Source organism: Musca autumnalis, unplaced genomic scaffold, assembly GCF_047663935.1.
Source record: "Musca autumnalis isolate F117 unplaced genomic scaffold, ASM4766393v1 scaffold_1, whole genome shotgun sequence".
NCBI lineage: Eukaryota > Metazoa > Arthropoda > Insecta > Diptera > Muscidae > Musca > Musca autumnalis.
Window position 1 is genome coordinate 58,842,758 of NW_027411644.1, and position 23,679 is coordinate 58,866,436.

Genomic DNA, 23,679 nt, shown 5'->3' on the forward strand with positions numbered 1-23,679 from the left:
ATGGTTTTTTCTTTAGAAAAAATTCTCAGACCCCGGGTCTGATGGTTTTTTCTATAGAAAAAATTCTCAGACCCCGGGTCTGATGGTTTTTTCTATAGAAAAAATTCTCAGACCCCGGGTCTGATGGTTTTTTCTATAGAAAAAATTCTCAGACCCCGGGTCTGATGGTTTTTTCTATAGAAAAAATTCTCAGACCCCGGGTCTGATGGTTTTTTCTATAGAAAAAATTCTCAGACCCCGGGTCTGATGGTTTTTTCTATAGAAAAAATTCTCAGACCCCGGGTCTGAAGGTTTTTTCTATAGAAAAAATTCTCAGAACCCGGGTCTGATGGTTTTTTCTATAGAAAAAATTCTCAGACCCCGGGTCTGATGGTTTTTTCTATAGAAAAAATTCTCAGACCCCGGGTCTGATGGTTTTTTCTATAGAAAAAATTCTCAGACCCCGGGTCTGATGGTTTTTTCTATAGAAAAAATTCTCAGACCCCGGGTCTGATGGTTTTTTCTATAGAAAAAATTCTCAGACCCCGGGTCTGATGGTTTTTTCTATAGAAAAAATTCTCAGACCCCGGGTCTGATGGTTTTTTCTATAGAAAAAATTCTCAGACCCCGGGTCTGATGGTTTTTTCTATAGAAAAAATTCTCAGACCCCGGGTCTGATGGTTTTTTCTATAGAAAAAATTCTCAGACCCCGGGTCTGATGGTTTTTTCTATAGAAAAAATTCTCAGACCCCGGGTCTGATGGTTTTTTCTATAGAAAAAATTCTCAGACCCCGGGTCTGATGGTTTTTTCTATAGAAAAAATTCTCAGACCCCGGGTCTGATGGTTTTTTCTATAGAAAAAATTCTCAGACCCCGGGTCTGATGGTTTTTTCTATAGAAAAAATTCTCAGACCCCGGGTCTGATGGTTTTTTCTATAGAAAAAATTCTCAGACCCCGGGTCTGATGGTTTTTTCTATAGAAAAAATTCTCAGACCCCGGGTCTGATGGTTTTTTCTATAGAAAAAATTCTCAGACCCCGGGTCTGATGGTTTTTTCTATAGAAAAAATTCTCAGACCCCGGGTCTGATGGTTTTTTCTATAGAAAAAATTCTCAGACCCCGGGTCTGATGGTTTTTTCTATAGAAAAAATTCTCAGACCCCGGGTCTGATGGTTTTTTCTATAGAAAAAATTCTCAGACCCCGGGTCTGATGGTTTTTTCTATAGAAAAAATTCTCAGACCCCGGGTCTGATGGTTTTTTCTATAGAAAAAATTCTCAGACCCCGGGTCTGATGGTTTTTTCTATAGAAAAAATTCTCAGACCCCGGGTCTGATGGTTTTTTCTATAGAAAAAATTCTCAGACCCCGGGTCTGATGGTTTTTTCTATAGAAAAAATTCTCAGACCCCGGGTCTGATGGTTTTTTCTATAGAAAAAATTCTCAGACCCCGGGTCTGATGGTTTTTTCTATAGAAAAAATTCTCAGACCCCGGGTCTGATGGTTTTTTCTATAGAAAAAATTCTCAGACCCCGGGTCTGATGGTTTTTTCTATAGAAAAAATTCTCAGACCCCGGGTCTGATGGTTTTTTCTATAGAAAAAATTCTCAGACCCCGGGTCTGATGGTTTTTTCTATAGAAAAAATTCTCAGACCCCGGGTCTGATGGTTTTTTCTATAGAAAAAATTCTCAGACCCCGGGTCTGATGGTTTTTTCTATAGAAAAAATTCTCAGACCCCGGGTCTGATGGTTTTTTCTATAGAAAAAATTCTCAGACCCCGGGTCTGATGGTTTTTTCTATAGAAAAAATTCTCAGACGCCGGGTCTGATGGTTTTTCCTATAGAAAAAATTCTCAGAACCCGGGTCTGATGGTTTTTTCTATAGAAAAAATTCTCAGTCCCCGGGTCTGATGGTTTTTTCTATAGAAAAAATTCTCAGTCCCCGGGTTTTATGGTTTTTTCTATGGAAATAATTCTCAGACCCCGGGTCTGATAGAAGAAATTCTAGAAAAAACTTTATATTTTTGAAAATCAATACCAATGCATCTAAAAAAAATTAGATTATCTACTTCAAACCTCATGTTACGTCTAAGATAAGCCTAAATACATTCATAAACACTGACTTTCAATGAAGTCGTAAATAACTCCCGAATCAATTATGATACAAAAACAAATCAAATTAATTTCTTATCATAAAACCAAATCCAATTAGTTCAAAAATGTTATTGTAAAATGTGAAGAAAAAGAAAAAAGAATTAAACTGAAAAAGAAATTAAAATATATGTGGGATTTTCGACTCCATGTGGGGTAAGGTTTGTTAGGAATGCTGGCAGATAGGATGGTGTTGGTTGGAGGTGGTTGGTATTGTTTAAAAGAAATTAGCATAAATTAAATGATAACATCGAAATAACACCAACTACAAATCAGAAAGAAAATCTAATGCGGGAGAGAGAAAGAGTGATGTTGTTGTGCGTGTGGTGGGGAAGAAGACATTTGTCATTTGACATCATTTTGTATTTCCAAATAGGGAGCGGGTCCTCTCTTGTATTGTGCGATCATTAATATTAACAAAATTTGTAAACCGCAAACATCGCACACATAATAATAATAAAATCGAATTTACATTACAAAAGCTACAAATAAATAAAGCAGGCTTAGCTTTGGGAAAGTTTTCAAAAGTCAAGTTTGGCTTGACTAGAGTTGTTTAGTTTTATTGGGATTTAAAAAAAAACAAATTTTTGTTTTTGTCTTAAACTATTGAATTATGCCTTTTAAGTTCAGCTTAAACCCAAAATAGACATACCAATCGCACCATAATACGTTTTTAGGGTAGGGGATTAAGAAACTTATTCCATGAGACAGACATTTTGGCAATTCTTCATTTGTCTAACAAGGCGCCTTAGTCAAGTTAGTAATGAAAAGCTTGCCAGCCTATCTTGTCTTGTTTGCTTGTTTGACATGTTCTAGCTGTACATTATTGTTTCATATTTGATGATCAGAGTATGGCCCCTGAACCATTTAACTAATAATGATTTATTGTTTATTTATGTGTGGTTTTCTTTGTTTGGCTATTAGCATAGAAATGATAAAAAAATAAATATTTTTTTTGTGTTATAGCATGTTATGAGAATAAAATGTTTATTTATGATGTTTTGTGTTGTGATAATTCAAACATATTCCCAGACTATATGCCTGATTTTTTCTACAGAATAAATTCTCAGACCCACTGTCAGATAGTTTTTCTGTAGAAAAAATTCTGAGAACCACGGTCTGATAGTTTTTGCTAGAAAAAAATTCTAATCATGGAATAACAAATTTCAATAATTGTGGATTTTTTAAAAAAAATATTTTTTCAATAATCTTGAATTTTTTTGAAAATATTTTTTTAATAATCGTCGATTTTTTAAAAAAATATTTTTTAATAATTGTGGATTAAAAAAAAAAATAATAATAATAGTGGATTTTTAAAATAACATTTTTTCAATAGTTGTTGATTTTTGAAAACAATTTTTTTTTCAATAACCGTAGATTTGAAAAAAATATTTTTTCAATAATCGTAGATTTTTTAGATAATATACTGTCAATAATCGTAGATTTTTTTTTAAAAATTATTTTATGTAATCTGTGATTTTTGTTAAATATTTGTTCAATAATCGTGGATTTTTTAAAAAATATTTTTTCCATAATCGTGGATTTTAAAAAAATGTTTTTTCAATAATCGTTGATTTAAAAAAAAAGAAATAATTTTTCAATAATCGTTGATTTAAAAAAAAAAATTGTTAATAATCGTTGATTTTTTTTAAATATGTTTTCAATAACCATGTATTTTTAAAAAAATATTTTTCGAAAATCGTGGATTTGCGAGCCCTATGGGGATATCTTCACTGCACTTCTTCCAGGAGCTTTATTTGCCTATTTCGGATTGTAGGAGAGTTTCGCTCTTTTCTACCACCTCTCCTGGAAGCCTTATTCCCTCAGTTCGGATGCAGAGGGGCGCTTTCCAATGCTGCAGTCGTAGTTGATTGTTACGGCCTTTGATCGCTATTTCGCCCTCTTGGCAACACACTTGTTGTTTAACTCTCGAAGGAGTCACACTCCTATTGCAATATCGTTTCGTGGCTTCACATACAAAATGTAATGTTTCTTATACTAAGAAACCCTATACCAACAATAAACAACGAAAATATATTTGAAACTGATACACTTGTTTTTGTTCTGTCTTTTATTTCTTCTCTTTTCATTCCTGAGCTATCGACTCTCAGTGGTAACACGCCAACACGTGGATTTAAAAAATATTTTTAAACAATCGTGGATTTAAAAAAAAAAAATATTTTTTCAATAATCCTGGATTTTTTAAAAAAATATTTTTTCAATAATCGTAGATTTTTTAAAGAATATTTTCTCGTGGACTTTTTAAAAAATAGTTTTCATTAATCGTGGATTTTTTAAAAAATAGTTGCAAAAAATCGTGAATTAAAAAAAAAAATTCAATAATCGTTAACTTTTTAAAAAAAATTGTTCGATAATCGAGAATTTAAAAAAAAAATATTTTTGCAATAATAGTGGCAATAATCGAGTTTTTTTTAATGATCGAGGATTTTAAAAAAATGTTTTTTGAATAATCGTGGCTTTTAAAAAATATTTTTTTAATAATTTTTTTAATAATGGGCTTAAAAAAATATACTTTTTCATTAATCGTGGATTAAAAAAAAAATCAATAATCGTGGATTTTTAAAAAAAATCAATAATCGTGGATATAAAAAAAAATTCAATAATCGTGAATTTAAAAAAAAAAAAAAATTTTAAAAAATATTTTTTTCGATAATCGACGATTAAAAAAAAATATTTGTTTAATAATAGTGGCTTTTTTAAAAATATTTTTTTCAATAATAGTAGATTTTTTTTTAAAAGAAAATATTTTTTTCAATAACAGTAGATTTTTTTAAAAAAAAAATATTTTTCTTTTATTAATAGAGGTTTTTTTAAACATATTTTTCAATGATCAAGGATTAAAAAAAAAATATTTTTTATTTTTAAAAAAATAGTTTTCATTAATCGTGAATTTTTTATATAAAATAGTTGCCAAAAATCGTGAATAAAAAATTTTCTAAAAAAATGTTTTCGATAATCGAGAATTTAAAAAAAAAAATATTTTTGCAATAATAGAGGCTTTTTTTAAAAATATTTTTCAATAATAGTGGATTTGTTAAAAAAAAATATTTTTTCAATAATCGAGGTTTTCTTAATTTTTTTTAATGATCCAGGATTTAAAAAAAAAAAATTAAAAATCGTGGATTTAAAAAATATTTTTTGAATAAAAATTAATAATTTTTTCAATAAGCGTGGATTTAAAAAATATACTTTTTCAATAATCGAGGATTTAAAAAAAAAATCAAAAAATCGTGGATTTTTAAAAAAATGCTCTTCTATAACTTTGAATTTTTAGAAAATACTCTTCTATAACCATGAATTTTCTAAAAAATATTTTTCAATAATCGTTGATTTTTTAAAAAATATTTTTTTGATAATCAAGTATTTAAAAAATATTTGTTCAATAATAGTGGCTTTTTTAAAAACATTTTTAAAATAAAATTGCCTTTTTTAAAAATATTTTTTCAATAATAGTGGATTTAAAAAAAAAATACTATAGTTTTTTTCAATAATCGAGGTTTTTTAAACAAACTTTTAAATGCTCAAGGAATTAAAAAAAATATTTTTTGAATAACCGTGACTTTTAAAAAAGTATGTTTTTAATAATCGTGGCTTTATAATTTTTATTTTTCAATAACCGTGGATTTAAATAGTAATAATCGTGGATTTAAAAAAAAAAATTCTCTTCTATAATCTTGAATTTTTAGAAAATACTCTTGACTTTTTAAATTTTTTTTTTCAATAAACGAGAATCTTTTAGAAAATATTTTTGTAATAATCGATGATTTGTTAAAAAAATTGTTTTTAGATATCGTGAATTTTTGTAAATGTATTTTTTTAATAATCGTGGATTTTTTTAAGAAGTGTTTTTTTTTCAATAATCGTGGATTTTTAATAAAAGTTGGATTTTTGGATTTTTAAAAAAATAGTTTTCGAATATTCCAATAATCGTAAATTTCTTTAATATTTTTCAATAATCGTGGATTTTTAAATAATTTATAAATTATCGTGTATTTTTAAATAATTTATCGTGTATTTTTTAATAATTTTTCAATAATCGTAAATCGATTAGTCGACTTTTTTTAGTCCAAAGTCTAAAAACCTAAGTCGAGTTTTGACTCGAAGGAAAATCGCATAATCGATTATTTTGTAATCGATTTTCGATTTTTCCCCATAGATTTTAGTTGACTGTAGTTGGCGGTTCTACTGATTTCTGATAACTACAAAATTATCTGTGCACAAGATAAAACAAAAGTCAAAAATCGACGAATCGTCGATTATAATCGATTTTTTGCGGTTATCAAAAAGTCGAAAGTCGAAAGTCGCCAGATCGAACATTGCATTTTTAGTTTTAGACCAAAATCGAAAAATCGATTATTGCTTTTCAATACCTACCCCTAATTGTAAATTTAAAAAAAAACATTTTTTAATGATTGTGAATTTTTCTATAAATATTGTTTAATGATTGTGAATTTTGTAAAAATATTTTTTTTATAATTGAGGATTTTTTAAAAATTATTCTTAAATAATAGTAGATTTTTTTTGTTTTTTAAATAATTTTTCAATAATTGTGGATTTTGTAAAAAATATTTTTTCAATAACTGTGAAAATTGTTTTTTCTTTTCAATAATCGTGGGGTTTTGAAACATATTTTTATAAAAATTGAGTTAAAAAAAATTAATAATCGTGTATTTTTATACCCTCAGCATTTACGCTAATGAGGGTATATACACTTTCATACGGGTAAAATGTGCCTCATCGAAATAATGGTTTTAGACCCCAAGTATGTTTGAACGAAATCCGTTTCAGACAATTTGGAGTTGATTTAGCCATCTCCGCCCGTGTGTCTGTCTAGCTGGCTGGAGCGCACGAAAACTCTCGAACGGATTCGGTCCAAAATTTTGCTTTCGAAATATTTTGCCCAAACTTAGTTTAAGTTCGAAGACGGGTTATATCGGTCCACTCCTTCGGGTACCTCCCCCACAAAAGTTCGAAAGTGTTCGGAAAATTTGTGCACACGATAACTCTTGAAGGGAATAACCTATTTAGTCCATACGATATCTATCGAAAAGATATGACTCCCAAAATAAGATCCACTTACATAATGGACTATGTCGATACATTCCTTTAAGTACCTCCTCCGCAACATTTTTGAACTTTAGTCCTAATCCACATTTTTGTCGGCAAGTTCGAATGTCCAAAAAGGGCCAAAAATTATGAAAATACCCTAAATACATTCGATCTGTCCTTCGATGAAAGTTTCAATTCACATAGGCTGAGGGTATATCTCTGTCGGCAAAGACGACCGATACTTTTTTACTTGTTTTAATATTTTTCAATAATTGTAAATTTTTTAAAAATATTTTTTAATAATCGTGGATTTTTTTAATAATTTTTAAATATTCGTGTTTTTTGATAATTTTTTTAAATAATCGCTTATTTTTTAAAAATTTTTAATCCGTAAATTTTTTTAGAAATATTTTTTTATAATTGTGAATTTTTTAAAAAATATTATTTTTCAATAATCGTGGATAATTAAACAAATTAAATAACTGAAGATTATAAGATATATTTTTCGAAAATGAAGTCGTGTATTTGAAAAAAATATTTTATTCTATACAAAAAACCATCAGACCGATGATCGGAGAATTTTTCCCATGGACAATGTTCTTCAACCAAACGAAATCAAAATAGCCTTCTGCAAGACAAAGGTTATCCTAGATTTTATTCAAGCATTACATATAATTTTTCCATTATTATTGATTTCAAAATAATTTTAAATCTTCTTACCTATCCAATTCCCATCATTTATGTTTTAAGATCATATCATTTAACATACATTTTAATTTTTATTTCTAAAAGTTCTTCTAACCTTAATTTAGATTTGTTGAGTTTGTGATTTTAACTGTCAATTATTGTGATAACCCGTTTTAACCTCAAAAACGACACAACAACCACAACATTATATTATTTGATATATTATTCACCTTTCTGCGAGAGAGGTTAACTGAAAATGTTAATCGTAAATGTATTTTCATTTTGTGTTTTATTTTTATTTTTTATTTTAATTGCTGCTAACTTGTCAACCAAGTCATATAATTATGCCACCACCAGAGTAAAACTGTCGATGTTGTAAGCGTTCATGTTGTCAACCCCTTCTGCAACCTTTGGGTTATGTTCCGAGATAGTTACAGTACAACATGTTCTTGTTTTGCAAAAAAAAAAAAATAGAAACCAAACAGAAAATCACATATCGAATGTTCAAACCACAAAATGTTAATGGTTCGGAAACAGCAAATATTTGTTAAACTTCACAAATCAAATCACAGGCATATCAGAAGGCATGTGTGTTTGTGTGTGTGATCCTATGTGTGTTTTTAACTATTACATGTGTTCAGTATTAAAAATGTAAAAAATATGCGATTATTTTTTTAAAGTTTTTTTGTTATGGCGGAATTAGAAGGTGCACAAAAAACCAAAATGGTTACTATTGTATATTAGGGTGTTTATAACATATGTATATTTTTCAATAGGCAAACAAATTGTTGCGTTGATTTCAAACCCTTCACTCTTCCTTATTTCATAAACTCATATATCGCACATTCATTTTAATTGCTCCACCCTAATATCGTATTCATTTGTCTTAGCATGGCATTCTTAATTTGTTATGGTCTGGCTTTTGAAGTTGTTAAGCTATTTATATTCCACTTCGTTCTTCACTTTTAGCATTTACTTACATTTAAAAGGCAATTAAACTGCATTGCAGACCCCTGGTCTGATAGTTTTTTCTATAGAAAAAATTCTCAGACCCCCGGTCTGATGGTTTTTTCTATAGAAAAAATTCTCAGACCCCCGGTCTGATGGTTTTTTCTATAGAAAAAATTCTCAGACCCCCGGTCTGATGGTTTTTTCTATAGAAAAAATTCTCAGACCCCCGGTCTGATGGTTTTTTCTATAGAAAAAATTCTCAGACCCCCGGTCTGATGGTTTTTTCTATAGAAAAAATTCTCAGACCCCCGGTCTGATGGTTTTTTCTATAGAAAAAATTCTCAGACCCCCGGTCTGATGGTTTTTTCTATAGAAAAAATTCTCAGACCCCCGGTCTGATGGTTTTTTCTATAGAAAAAATTCTCAGACCCCCGGTCTGATGGTTTTTTCTATAGAAAAAATTCTCAGACCCCCGGTCTGATGGTTTTTTCTATAGAAAAAATTCTCAGACCCCCGGTCTGATGGTTTTTTCTATAGAAAAAATTCTCAGACCCCCGGTCTGATGGTTTTTTCTATAGAAAAAATTCTCAGACCCCCGGTCTGATGGTTTTTTCTATAGAAAAAATTCTCAGACCCCCGGTCTGATGGTTTTTTCTATAGAAAAAATTCTCAGACCCCCGGTCTGATGGTTTTTTCTATAGAAAAAATTCTCAGACCCCCGGTCTGATGGTTTTTTCTATAGAAAAAATTCTCAGACCCCCGGTCTGATGGTTTTTTCTATAGAAAAAATTCTCAGACCCCCGGTCTGATGGTTTTTTCTATAGAAAAAATTCTCAGACCCCCGGTCTGATGGTTTTTTCTATAGAAAAAATTCTCAGACCCCCGGTCTGATGGTTTTTTCTATAGAAAAAATTCTCAGACCCCCGGTCTGATGGTTTTTTCTATAGAAAAAATTCTCAGACCCCCGGTCTGATGGTTTTTTCTATAGAAAAAATTCTCAGACCCCCGGTCTGATGGTTTTTTCTATAGAAAAAATTCTCAGACCCCCGGTCTGATGGTTTTTTCTATAGAAAAAATTCTCAGACCCCCGGTCTGATGGTTTTTTCTATAGAAAAAATTCTCAGACCCCCGGTCTGATGGTTTTTTCTATAGAAAAAATTCTCAGACCCCCGGTCTGATGGTTTTTTCTATAGAAAAAATTCTCAGACCCCCGGTCTGATGGTTTTTTCTATAGAAAAAATTCTCAGACCCCCGGTCTGATGGTTTTTTCTATAGCAAAAATTCTCAGACCCCCGGTCTGATGGTTTTTTCTATAGAAAAAATTCTCAGACCCCCGGTCTGATGGTTTTTTCTATAGAAAAAATTCTCAGACCCCCGGTCTGATGGTTTTTTCTATAGAAAAAATTCTCAGACCCCCGGTCTGATGGTTTTTTCTATAGAAAAAATTCTCAGACCCCCGGTCTGATGGTTTTTTCTATAGAAAAAATTCTCAGACCCCCGGTCTGATGGTTTTTTCTATAGAAAAAATTCTCAGACCACCGGTCTGATGGTTTTTTCTATAGAAAAAATTCTCAGACCCCCGGTCTGATGGTTTTTTCTATAGAAAAAATTCTCAGACCCCCGGTCTGATGGTTTTTTCTATAGAAAAAATTCTCAGACCCCCGGTCTGATGGTTTTTTCTATAGAAAAAATTCTCAGACCCCCGGTCTGATGGTTTTTTCTATAGAAAAAATTCTCAGACCCCCGGTCTGATGGTTTTTTCTATAGAAAAAATTCTCAGACCCCCGTTCTGATGGTTTTTTCTATAGAAAAAATTCTCAGACCCCCGGTCTGATGGTTTTTTCTATAGAAAAAATTCTCAGACCCCCGGTCTGATGGTTTTTTCTATAGAAAAAATTCTCAGACCCCCGGTCTGATGGTTTTTTCTATAGAAAAAATTCTCAGACCCCCGGTCTGATGGTTTTTTCTATAGAAAAAATTCTCAGACCCCCGGTCTGATGGTTTTTTCTATAGAAAAAATTCTCAGACCCCCGGTCTGATGGTTTTTTCTATAGAAAAAATTCTCAGACCCCCGGTCTGATGGTTTTTTCTATAGAAAAAATTCTCAGACCCCCGGTCTGATGGTTTTTTCTATAGAAAAAATTCTCAGACCCCCGGTCTGATGGTTTTTTCTATAGAAAAAATTCTCAGACCCCCGGTCTGATGGTTTTTTCTATAGAAAAAATTCTCAGACCCCCGGTCTGATGGTTTTTTCTATAGAAAAAATTCTCAGACCCCCGGTCTGATGGTTTTTTCTATAGAAAAAATTCTCAGACCCCCGGTCTGATGGTTTTTTCTATAGAAAAAATTCTCAGACCCCCGGTCTGATGGTTTTTTCTATAGAAAAAATTCTCAGACCCCCGGTCTGATGGTTTTTTCTATAGAAAAAATTCTCAGACCCCCGGTCTGATGGTTTTTTCTATAGAAAAAATTCTCAGACCCCCGGTCTGATGGTTTTTTCTATAGAAAAAATTCTCAGACCCCCGGTCTGATGGTTTTTTCTATAGAAAAAATTCTCAGACCCCCGGTCTGATGGTTTTTTCTATAGAAAAAATTCTCAGACCCCCGGTCTGATGGTTTTTTCTATAGAAAAAATTCTCAGACCCCCGGTCTGATGGTTTTTTCTATAGAAAAAATTCTCAGACCCCCGGTCTGATGGTTTTTTCTATAGAAAAAATTCTCAGACCCCCGGTCTGATGGTTTTTTCTATAGAAAAAATTCTCAGACCCCCGGTCTGATGGTTTTTTCTATAGAAAAAATTCTCAGACCCCCGGTCTGATGGTTTTTTCTATAGAAAAAATTCTCAGACCCCCGGTCTGATGGTTTTTTCTATAGAAAAAATTCTCAGACCCCCGGTCTGATGGTTTTTTCTATAGAAAAAATTCTCAGACCCCCGGTCTGATGGTTTTTTCTATAGAAAAAATTCTCAGACCCCCGGTCTGATGGTTTTTTCTATAGAAAAAATTCTCAGACCCCCGGTCTGATGGTTGTTTCTATAGAAAAAATTCTCAGACCCCCGGTCTGATGGTTGTTTCTATAGAAAAAATTCTCAGACCCCCGGTCTGATGGTTTTTTCTATAGAAAAAATTCTCAGACCCCCGGTCTGATGGTTGTTTCTATAGAAAAAATTCTCAGACCCCCGGTCTGATGGTTTTTTCTATAGAAAAAATTCTCAGACCCCCGGTCTGATGGTTTTTTCTATAGAAAAAATTCTCAGACCCCCGGTCTGATGGTTTTTTCTATAGAAAAAATTCTCAGACCCCCGGTCTGATGGTTTTTTCTATAGAAAAAATTCTCAGACCCCCGGTCTGATGGTTTTTTCTATAGAAAAAATTCTCAGACCCCCGGTCTGATGGTTTTTTCTATAGAAAAAATTCTCAGACCCCCGGTCTGATGGTTTTTTCTATAGAAAAAATTCTCAGACCCCCGGTCTGATGGTTTTTTCTATAGAAAAAATTCTCAGACCCCCGGTCTGATGGTTTTTTCTATAGAAAAAATTCTCAGACCCCCGGTCTGATGGTTTTTTCTATAGAAAAAATTCTCAGAATTTTTTCTATAGAAAAAATTCTCAGAACCCCGGTCTGATGGTTTTTTCTATAGAAAAAATTCTCAGACCCCCGGTCTGATGGTTTTTTCTATAGAAAAAATTCTCAGACCCCCGGTCTGATGGTTTTTTCTATAGAAAAAATTCTCAGACCCCCGGTCTGATGGTTTTTTCTATAGAAAAAATTCTCAGACCCCCGGTCTGATGGTTTTTTCTATAGAAAAAATTCTCAGACCCCCGGTCTGATGGTTTTTTCTATAGAAAAAATTCTCAGACCCCCGGTCTGATGGTTTTTTCTATAGAAAAAATTCTCAGACCCCCGGTCTGATGGTTTTTTCTATAGAAAAAATTCTCAGACCCCCGGTCTGATGGTTTTTTCTATAGAAAAAATTCTCAGACCCCCGGTCTGATGGTTTTTTCTATAGAAAAAATTCTCAGACCCCCGGTCTGATGGTTTTTTCTATAGAAAAAATTCTCAGACCCCCGGTCTGATGGTTTTTTCTATAGAAAAAATTCTCAGACCCCCGGTCTGATGGTTTTTTCTATAGAAAAAATTCTCAGACCCCCGGTCTGATGGTTTTTTCTATAGAAAAAATTCTCAGACCCCCGGTCTGATGGTTTTTTCTATAGAAAAAATTCTCAGACCCCCGGTCTGATGGTTTTTTCTATAGAAAAAATTCTCAGACCCCCGGTCTGATGGTTTTTTCTATAGAAAAAATTCTCAGACCCCCGGTCTGATGGTTTTTTCTATAGAAAAAATTCTCAGACCCCCGGTCTGATGGTTTTTTCTATAGAAAAAATTCTCAGACCCCCGGTCTGATGGTTTTTTCTATAGAAAAAATTCTCAGACCCCCGGTCTGATGGTTTTTTCTATAGAAAAAATTCTCAGACCCCCGGTCTGATGGTTTTTTCTATAGAAAAAATTCTCAGACCCCCGGTCTGATGGTTTTTTCTATAGAAAAAATTCTCAGACCCCCGGTCTGATGGTTTTTTCTATAGAAAAAATTCTCAGACCCCCGGTCTGATGGTTTTTTCTATAGAAAAAATTCTCAGACCCCCGGTCTGATGGTTTTTTCTATAGAAAAAATTCTCAGACCCCCGGTCTGATGGTTTTTTCTATAGAAAAAATTCTCAGACCCCCGGTCTGATGGTTTTTTCTATAGAAAAAATTCTCAGACCCCCGGTCTGATGGTTTTTTCTATAGAAAAAATTCTCAGACCCCCGGTCTGATGGTTTTTTCTATAGAAAAAATTCTCAGACCCCCGGTCTGATGGTTTTTTCTATAGAAAAAATTCTCAGACCCCCGGTCTGATGGTTTTTTCTATAGAAAAAATTCTCAGACCCCCGGTCTGATGGTTTTTTCTATAGAAAAAATTCTCAGACCCCCGGTCTGATGGTTTTTTCTATAGAAAAAATTCTCAGACCCCCGGTCTGATGGTTTTTTCTATAGAAAAAATTCTCAGACCCCCGGTCTGATGGTTTTTTCTATAGAAAAAATTCTCAGACCCCCGGTCTGATGGTTTTTTCTATAGAAAAAATTCTCAGACCCCCGGTCTGATGGTTTTTTCTATAGAAAAAATTCTCAGACCCCCGGTCTGATGGTTTTTTCTATAGAAAAAATTCTCAGACCCCCGGTCTGATGGTTTTTTCTATAGAAAAAATTCTCAGACCCCCGGTCTGATGGTTTTTTCTATAGAAAAAATTCTCAGACCCCCGGTCTGATGGTTTTTTCTATAGAAAAAATTCTCAGACCCCCGGTCTGATGGTTTTTTCTATAGAAAAAATTCTCAGACCCCCGGTCTGATAGTTTTTTCTATAGAAAAAATTCTCAGACCCCCGGTCTGATGGTTTTTTCTATAGAAAAAGTTCTCAGACCCTTGGTCCGGCGGTTTTTTCTATAGAAAAAGTTCTCAGACCCTTGGTCTGGTGGTTTTTTCTATAGAAAAATTCTCAGTCCCTTGGTCTGGTGGTTTTTTCTATAGAAAAAATTCTCAGACACTTGGTCTGCTGGTTTTTTCTATAGAAAAAATTCTCAGACCCTTGGTCTGGTGGTTCTTTTCTATAGAAAAAATTCTCAGACCCTTGGTCTGGTGGTTTTTTCTATAGACAAAATTCTCAGACCCTTGGTCTTGTGGCTTTTTCTATAGAAAAATTCTCGAACCCTTGGTCTGGTGGTTTTTTCTATAGAAAAAATTCTCAGACCCTTGGTCTGGTGGTTTTTTCTATAGAAAAAATTCTCAGACCCTTGGTCTGGTGGTTTTTTCTATAGAAAAAATTCTCAGACCCTTGGTCTGGTGGTTTTTTCTATAGAAAAAATTCTCAGACCCTTGGTCTGGTGGTTTTTTCTATAGAAAAAATTCTCAGACCCTTGGTCTGGTGGTTTTTTCTATAGAAAAAATTCTCAGACCCTTGGTCTGGTGGTTTTTTCTATAGAAAAAATTCTCAGACCCTTGGTCTGGTGGTTTTTTCTATAGAAAAAATTCTCAGACCCTTGGTCTGGTGGTTTTTTCTATAGAAAAAATTCTCAGACCCTTGGTCTGGTGGTTTTTTCTATAGAAAAAATTCTCAGACCCTTGGTCTGGTGGTTTTTTCTATAGACAAAATTCTCAGACCCTTGGTCTTGTGGCTTTTTCTATAGACAAAATTCTCAGACCCTTGGTCTGATGGTTTTTTCTATAGAAAAAATTCTCAGACCCTTGGTCTGATGGTTTTTTCTATAGAAAAAATTCTCAGACCCTTGGTCTGATGGTTTTTTCTATAGAAAAAATTCTCAAACCCTTGGTCTGATGGTTTTTTCTATAGAAAAAATTCTCAGACCCGTGGTCTGATGGTTTTTTCTATAGAAAAAATTCTCAGACCCTTGGTCTGATGGATTTTTCTATAGAAAAAATTCTCAGACCCTTGGTCTGATGGTTTTTTCTATAGAAAAAATTCTCAGAACCTTGGTCTGATGGTTTTTTCTATAGAAAAAATTCTCAGACCCTTGGTCTGATGGTTTTTTCTATAGAAAAAATTCTCAGACCCTTGGTCTGATGGTTTTTTCTATAGAAAAAATTCTCAGACCCCTGGTCTGATGGTTTTTTCTATAGAAAAAATTCTCAGACCCCTGGTCTGATGGTTTTTTCTATAGAAAAAATTCTCAGACCCCTGGTCTGATGGTTTTTTCTATAGAAAAAATTCTCAGACCCCTGGTCTGATGGTTTTTTCTATAGAAAAAATTCTCAGACCCCTGGTCTGATGGTTTTTTCTATAGAAAAAATTCTCAGACCCCTGGTCTGATGGTTTTTTCTATAGAAAAAATTCTCAGACCCCTGGTCTGATGGTTTTTTCTACAGAAAAAATTCTCAGACCCCTGGTCTGATGGTTTTTTCTATAGAAAAAATTCTCAGACCCCTGGTCTGATGGTTTTTTCTATAGAAAAAATTCTCAGACCCCTGGTCTGATGGTTTTTTCTATAGAAAAAATTCTCAGACCCCTGGTCTGATGGTTTTTTCTATAGAAAAAATTCTCAGACCCCTGGTCTGATGGTTTTTTCTATAGAAAAAATTCTCAGACCCCTGGTCTGATGGTTTTTTCTATAGAAAAAATTCTCAGACCCCTGGTCTGATGGTTTTTTCTATAGAAAAAATTCTCAGACCCCTGGTCTGATGGTTTTTTCTATAGAAAAAATTCTCAGACCCCTGGTCTGATGGTTTTTTCTATAGAAAAAATTCTCAGACCCCTGGTCTGATGGTTTTTTCTATAGAAAAAATTCTCAGACCCCTGGTCTGATGGTTTTTTCTATAGAAAAAATTCTCAGACCCCTGGTCTGATGGTTTTTTCTATAGAAAAAATTCTCAGACCCCTGGTCTGATGGTTTTTTCTATAGAAAAAATTCTCAGACCCCTGGTCTGATGGTTTTTTCTATAGAAAAAATTCTCAGACCCCTGGTCTGATGGTTTTTTCTATAGAAAAAATTCTCAGACCCCTGGTCTGATGGTTTTTTCTATAGAAAAAATTCTCAGACCCCTGGTCTGATGGTTTTTTCTATAGAAAAAATTCTCAGACCCCTGGTCTGATGGTTTTTTCTATAGAAAAAATTCTCAGACCCCTGGTCTGATGGTTTTTTCTATAGAAAAAATTCTCAGACCCCTGGTCTGATGGTTTTTTCTATAGAAAAAATTCTCAGACCCCTGGTCTGATGGTTTTTTCTATAGAAAAAATTCTCAGACCCCTGGTCTGATGGTTTTTTCTATAGAAAAAATTCTCAGACCCCTGGTCTGATGGTTTTTTCTATAGAAAAAATTCTCAGACCCCTGGTCTGATGGTTTTTTCTATAGAAAAAATTCTCAGACCCCTGGTCTGATGGTTTTTTCTATAGAAAAAATTCTCAGACCCCTGGTCTGATGGTTTTTTCTATAGAAAAAATTCTCAGACCCCTGGTCTGATGGTTTTTTCTATAGAAAAAATTCTCAGACCCCTGGTCTGATGGTTTTTTCTATAGAAAAAATTCTCAGACCCCTGGTCTGATGGTTTTTTCTATAGAAAAAATTCTCAGACCCCTGGTCTGATGGTTTTTTCTATAGAAAAAATTCTCAGACCCCTGGTCTGATGGTTTTTTCTATAGAAAAAATTCTCAGACCCCTGGTCTGATGGTTTTTTCTATAGAAAAAATTCTCAGACCCCTGGTCTGATGGTTTTTTCTATAGAAAAAATTCTCAGACCCCTGGTCTGATGGTTTTTTCTATAGAAAAAATTCTCAGACCCCTGGTCTGATGGTTTTTTCTATAGAAAAAATTCTCAGACCCCCGGTCTGATGGTTTTTTCTATAGAAAAAATTCTCAGACCCCTGGTCTGATGGTTTTTTCTATAGAAAAAATTCTCAGACCCCCGGTCTGATGGTTTTTTCTATAGAAAAAATTCTCAGACCCCTGGTCTGATGGTTTTTTCTATAGAAAAAATTCTCAGACCCCTGGTCTGATGGTTTTTTCTATAGAAAAAATTCTCAGACCCCTGGTCTGATGGTTTTTTCTATAGAAAAAATTCTCAGACCCCTGGTCTGATGGTTTTTTCTATAGAAAAAATTCTCAGACCCCTGGTCTGATGGTTTTTTCTATAGAAAAAATTCTCAGACCCCTGGTCTGATGGTTTTTTCTATAGAAAAAATTCTCAGACCCCTGGTCTGATGGTTTTTTCTATAGAAAAAATTCTCAGACCCCTGGTCTGATGGTTTTTTCTATAGAAAAAATTCTCAGACCCCTGGTCTGATGGTTTTTTCTATAGAAAAAATTCTCAGACCCCTGGTCTGATGGTTTTTTTCTATAGAAAAAATTCTCAGACCCCTGGTCTGATGGTTTTTTCTATAGAAAAAATTCTCAGACCCCTGGTCTGATGGTTTTTTCTATAGAAAAAATTCTCAGACCCCTGGTCTGATGGTTTTTTCTATAGAAAAAATTCTCAGACCCCTGGTCTGATGGTTTTTTCTATAGAAAAAATTCTCAGACCCCTGGTCTGATGGTTTTTTCTATAGAAAAAATTCTCAGACCCCTGGTCTGATGGTTTTTTCTATAGAAAAAATTCTCAGACCCCTGGTCTGACGGTTTTTTCTATAGAAAAAATTCTCAGACCCCTGGTCTGACGGTTTTTTCTATAGAAAAAATTCTCAGACCCCTGGTCTGACGGTTTTTTCTATAGAAAAAATTCTCAGACCCCTGGTCTGATGGTTTTTTCTATAGAAAAAATTCTCAGACCCCTGGTCTGATGGTTTTTTCTATAGAAAAAATTCTCAGACCCCTGGTCTGATGGTTTTTTCTATAGAAAAAATTCTCAGACCCCTGGTCTGATGGTTTTTTCTATAGAAAAAATTCTCAGACCCCTGGTCTGATGGTTTTTTCTATAGAAAAAATTCTCAGACCCCTGGTCTGATGGTTTTTTCTATAGAAAAAATTCTCAGACCCCTGGTCTGATGGTTTTTTCTATAGAAAAAATTCTCAGACCCCTGGTCTGATGGTTTTTTCTATAGAAAAAATTCTCAGACCCCTGGTCTGATGGTTTTTTCTATAGAAAAAATTCTCAGACCCCTGGTCTGATGGTTTTTTCTATAGAAAAAATTCTCAGACCCCTGGTCTGATGGTTTTTTCTATAGAAAAAATTCTCAGACCCCTGGTCTGATGGTTTTTTCTATAGAAAAAATTCTCAGACCCCTGGTCTGATGGTTTTTTCTATAGAAAAAATTCTCAGACCCCTGGTCTGATGGTTTTTTCTATAGAAAAAATTCTCAGACCCCTGGTCTGATGGTTTTTTCTATAGAAAAAATTCTCAGACCCCTGGTCTGATGGTTTTTTCTATAGAAAAAATTCTCAGACCCCTGGTCTGATGGTTTTTTCTATAGAAAAAATTCTCAGACCCCTGGTCTGATGGTTTTTTCTATAGAAAAAATTCTCAGACCCCTGGTCTGATGGTTTTTTCTATAGAAAAAATTCTCAGACCCCTGGTCTGATGGTTTTTTCTATAGAAAAAATTCTCAGACCCCTGGTCTGATGGTTTTTTCTATAGAAAAAATTCTCAGACCCCTGGTCTGATGGTTTTTTCTATAGAAAAAATTCTCAGACCCCTGGTCTGATGGTTTTTTCTATAGAAAAAATTCTCAGACCCCTGGTCTGATGGTTTTTTCTATAGAAAAAATTCTCAGACCCCTGGTCTGATGGTTTTTTCTATAGAAAAAATTCTCAGACCCCTGGTCTGATGGTTTTTTCTATAGAAAAAATTCTCAGACCCCTGGTCTGATGGTTTTTTCTATAGAAAAAATTCTCAGACCCCTGGTCTGATGGTTTTTTCTATAGAAAAAATTCTCAGACCCCTGGTCTGATGGTTTTTTCTATAGAAAAAATTCTCAGACCCCTGGTCTGATGGTTTTTTCTATAGAAAAAATTCTCAGACCCCTGGTCTGATGGTTTTTTCTATAGAAAAAATTCTCAGACCCCTGGTCTGATGGTTTTTTCTATAGAAAAAATTCTCAGACCCCTGGTCTGATGGTTTTTTCTATAGAAAAAATTCTCAGACCCCTGGTCTGATGGTTTTTTCTATAGAAAAAATTCTCAGACCCCTGGTCTGATGGTTTTTTCTATAGAAAAAATTCTCAGACCCCTGGTCTGATGGTTTTTTCTATAGAAAAAATTCTCAGACCCCTGGTCTGATGGTTTTTTCTATAGAAAAAATTCTCAGACCCCTGGTCTGATGGTTTTTTCTATAGAAAAAATTCTCAGACCCCTGGTCTGATGGTTTTTTCTATAGAAAAAATTCTCAGACCCCTGGTCTGATGGTTTTTTCTATAGAAAAAATTCTCAGACCCCTGGTCTGATGGTTTTTTCTATAGAAAAAATTCTCAGACCCCTGGTCTGATGGTTTTTTCTATAGAAAAAATTCTCAGACCCCTGGTCTGATGGTTTTTTCTATAGAAAAAATTCTCAGACCCCTGGTCTGATGGTTTTTTCTATAGAAAAAATTCTCAGACCCCTGGTCTGATGGTTTTTTCTATAGAAAAAATTCTCAGACCCCTGGTCTGATGGTTTTTTCTATAGAAAAAATTCTCAGATCCTTGGTCTGATGGTTTTTTCTATAGAAAAAATTCTCAGATCCTTGGTCTGATGGTTTTTTCTATAGAAAAAATTCTCAGACCCTTGGTCTGATGGTTTTTTCTATAGAAAAAATTCTCAGACCCTTGGTCTGATGGTTTTTTCTATAGAAAAAATTCTCAGACCCTTGGTCTGATGGTTTTTTCTATAGAAAAAATTCTCGAACCCTTGGTCTGGTGGTTTTTTCTATAGAAAAAATTCTCACAACCTTGGTCTGATGGTTTTTTCTATAGAAAAAATTTTTAGACCCTTGGTCTGATGGTTTTTTCTATAGAAAAAATTCTCAGACCCTTGGTCTGATGGTTTTTTCTATAGAAAAAATTCTCAGACCCTTGGTCTGATGGTTTTTTCTATAGAAAAAATTCTCAGACCCTTGGTCTGATGGTTTTTTCTATAGAAAAAATTCTCAGACCCTTGGTCTGATGGTTTTTTCTATAGAAAAAATTCTCAGACCCTTGGTCTGATGGTTTTTTCTATAGAAAAAATTCTCAGACCCTTGGTCTGATGGTTTTTTCTATAGAAAAAATTCTCAGACCCTTGGTCTGATGGTTTTTTCTATAGAAAAAATTCTCAGACCCTTGGTCTGATGGTTTTTTCTATAGAAAAAATTCTCAGACCCTTGGTCTGATGGTTTTTTCTATAGAAAAAATTCTCAGACCCTTGGTCTGATGGTTTTTTCTATAGAAAAAATTCTCAGACCCTTGGCCTGATGGTTTTTTCTATAGAAAAAATTCTCAGACCCTTGGTCTGATGGTTTTTTCTATAGAAAAAATTCTCAGACCCTTGGTCTGATGGTTTTTTCTATAGAAAAAATTCTCAGACCCTTGGTCTGATGGTTTTTTCTATAGAAAAAATTCTAAGACCCTTGGTCTGATGGTTTTTTCTATAGAAAAAATTCTCAGACCCTTGGTCTGATGGTTTTTTCTATAGAAAAAATTCTCAGACCCTTGGTCTGATGGTTTTTTCTATAGAAAAAATTCTCAGACCCTTGGTCTGATGGTTTTTTCTATAGAAAAAATTCTCAGACCCTTGGTCTGATGGTTTTTTCTATAGAAAAAATTCTCAGACCCTTGGTCTGATGGTTTTTTCTATAGAAAAAATTCTCAGACACCTGGTCTGATAGTTTTTTCTATAGAGAAAAATTCTCAGACACTTGGTCTGATAGTTTTTTCTATAGAGAAAAATTCTCAGACACTTGGTCTGATAGTTTTTTCTATAGAAAAAAATTCTCAGAACCCTGGTCTGATAGTTTTTTCTATTGAAAAAATTCTCACACCCCTGGTCTGATAGTTTTTTTTCTATAGAAAAAATGCTCAGATCCCTGGTTTGATGGTTTTTTCTACAGAAAAAATTCTCAGAACCCCCGTCTGATAGTTTTTTCTATAGAAAAAATTCTCAGAACCCCCGTCTGATGGTTTTTTCCCTAGAAAAAATTCTCAGACCCCTGGTCTGATGGTTTTTTGTATAGAAAAAATTATTAGACTCTTGTTCTGGTTTTTTTTTTCTTTAGTAAAATTCTCAACAAATTCTTGGTTTGGTGGTTTTTTTCTATAGAAAAAATATCAGAAACTTGGTTTGGTGGTTTTTTCTATAGAAAAAATTCTCAGACCCTTTGTCTGGTGGGTTTTTCTATAGAAAAAATTCTACATAAAATAATATTTGACAAATTTATAAAAATTTAATTTTAGCTTATATTTTACCAAACGTAATTGATCTAAACCCTTAAACTCCCCGTGGCCTTGTGTAAATTACCATTAAAAATTGTCTCTTTGTTCATTAACATTGAAGCGTTATGGTTTTCATTATTTATAAATCATTGAGAAAAAGTTTATAATTAAAATTTATTCATATAATTAGTTGTTAAAAATCATTATTATGCAATTTGTTATTTATACAAAATGTGGTGGGTGTTGTTGTTCAAATGAGGAGAGACTTGCATAAATAAATAATAAAAAAGCGATTTATGGCCCAAACCCCAAAGAAACAAGGAGTGTCACTAAAGAAATAAATCTCAATACAAGAAGATTGAATTGCTTAAAGACGGTATCGCATTGAAGTGAGTTTTCAGCAAATTATTCAACTTTTAAAGAATTTGTATTTCAACACGTTTGTTGTTTGTACTTTTTTTTGCTTGGTACCGCACATTCCTGAAGTTAAAAATGTCTAAATTTTCTCTGGCTGGCCATGTGTTAAATGAGTTTGGAACATTTGTTAGCCTTTAGGTTTTTTTTTGCTATTTTGCAAAATTTGCCACCCTCACCTTTTTCACACTTCAAACACACACACACAAATTATGAACGATTAATAGCCAAACGGGCTACCGGAAACCCCACTTTAAGTGTTACACATGTAGGACCTCTGGCTTAGAGGTAGTTATAAAATATATTTTGCAAATGACAAAGAAAACAAGCAACAAAAACAAACACATGGCAAACATCTGATCCCATTTGGTTTTATGACTAATTGTTTTTATGACCCATAGCAATGACAGCAACTCCCTTTGACCGGCTTCTCTCTGTCTTTCTCTAAATGAACAACAAAAATATGTGTATTGGAACCAGCTACCCATTTGGGATGTCATGCGGTCATTATGGATGACTAATACATTAAACAATGTTTTTTTTTGTCGGAGCAACCCATGCAACAAACAGCACAACTCGTTTTGCTACGTTCAACACTTGGGAAGTACTTTGGCGGTTAAGTTGGTTGTCGGGTATGTTTGGCTGATGGCTGTTGCACTCCCACAATTTATTGAATTTCATTTAAATGTTATTAAATGATTAAAAAATCATAAATCTGGAGATTTTTCGTTTCGTTTTTTTTGGCTTTGGTTTGTTAAGCTTTTATGCATCCATCGAGAATCAATCAATTAGTTAACGTACTAAACAATGGCTAGCCTTTGACGTTTGGCAATAAAACAAAAGATTTAGGCAACAAACTTTATTTTTGGTTTTTCATTGAAAATGGGACTCGCGGGTGTTTTTTTCTTACTTTTGTGACCTGAATTCAAATTTGATTATGTCAATAGGTTGTATGCAAATCGAAGACTTTGATTTATGATTTTTCTTAAGATTTTTATTCAATTATTTAATATTTTTGGTTTGGAATTTTCTTGATGAAGATTTATTTCTAATTTTTGCTGATTAGTTCTGTGACTTGAATTGGCATAAAAGAATTTAAGATTAAATATTTGAATTGCAACGAAGTATAGACCTGCAAATTCGTCATCGACCAGAAGGTGCTTTTAGTGTTCTATAAGAGGACATGATATTCTTCTTTATGTAGACCAATTAGTTTTCTATAACTCTATGCAACACTGAAAATGCAAACAACTTCTAGTATGAATTTTTTGAAAGACTATAAAAACCATAGTTCGGTTTTGTCCTGTCCATTTCGGATTTTCTGGCCAGGTTTATGGGGCCTTTTCTATAAAAAAGACTTATCTTTCATAAGATGACCGATTTGTCTTCTATAAAAACACCTATTAGACTTCTATAAGAAAACCTATCGCTCTTTCATAAAAAGGTCTAATGGTTTTTCAAAGGAAGTACTATTGCTCTTCTTTATGGAAACATATTTGACATCTACAGGAAGATCTGTTAATCTTCTGTAAGAAGAGCTATTATTCTTCTTTCAGAAGACCTATAA

The 23,679-nt window shown here is 33.4% G+C and overlaps 1 protein-coding gene across 2 annotated transcripts in view; it reads right to left on the reverse strand.

Moving 5' to 3' along the window:
- Fbxl7 (F-box and leucine-rich repeat protein 7) overlaps positions 1-23,679 on the reverse strand; it is a 183,701-nt gene that overhangs the window by 61,524 nt on the left and 98,498 nt on the right. The gene's annotated exons all lie outside the window — the stretch shown is intronic.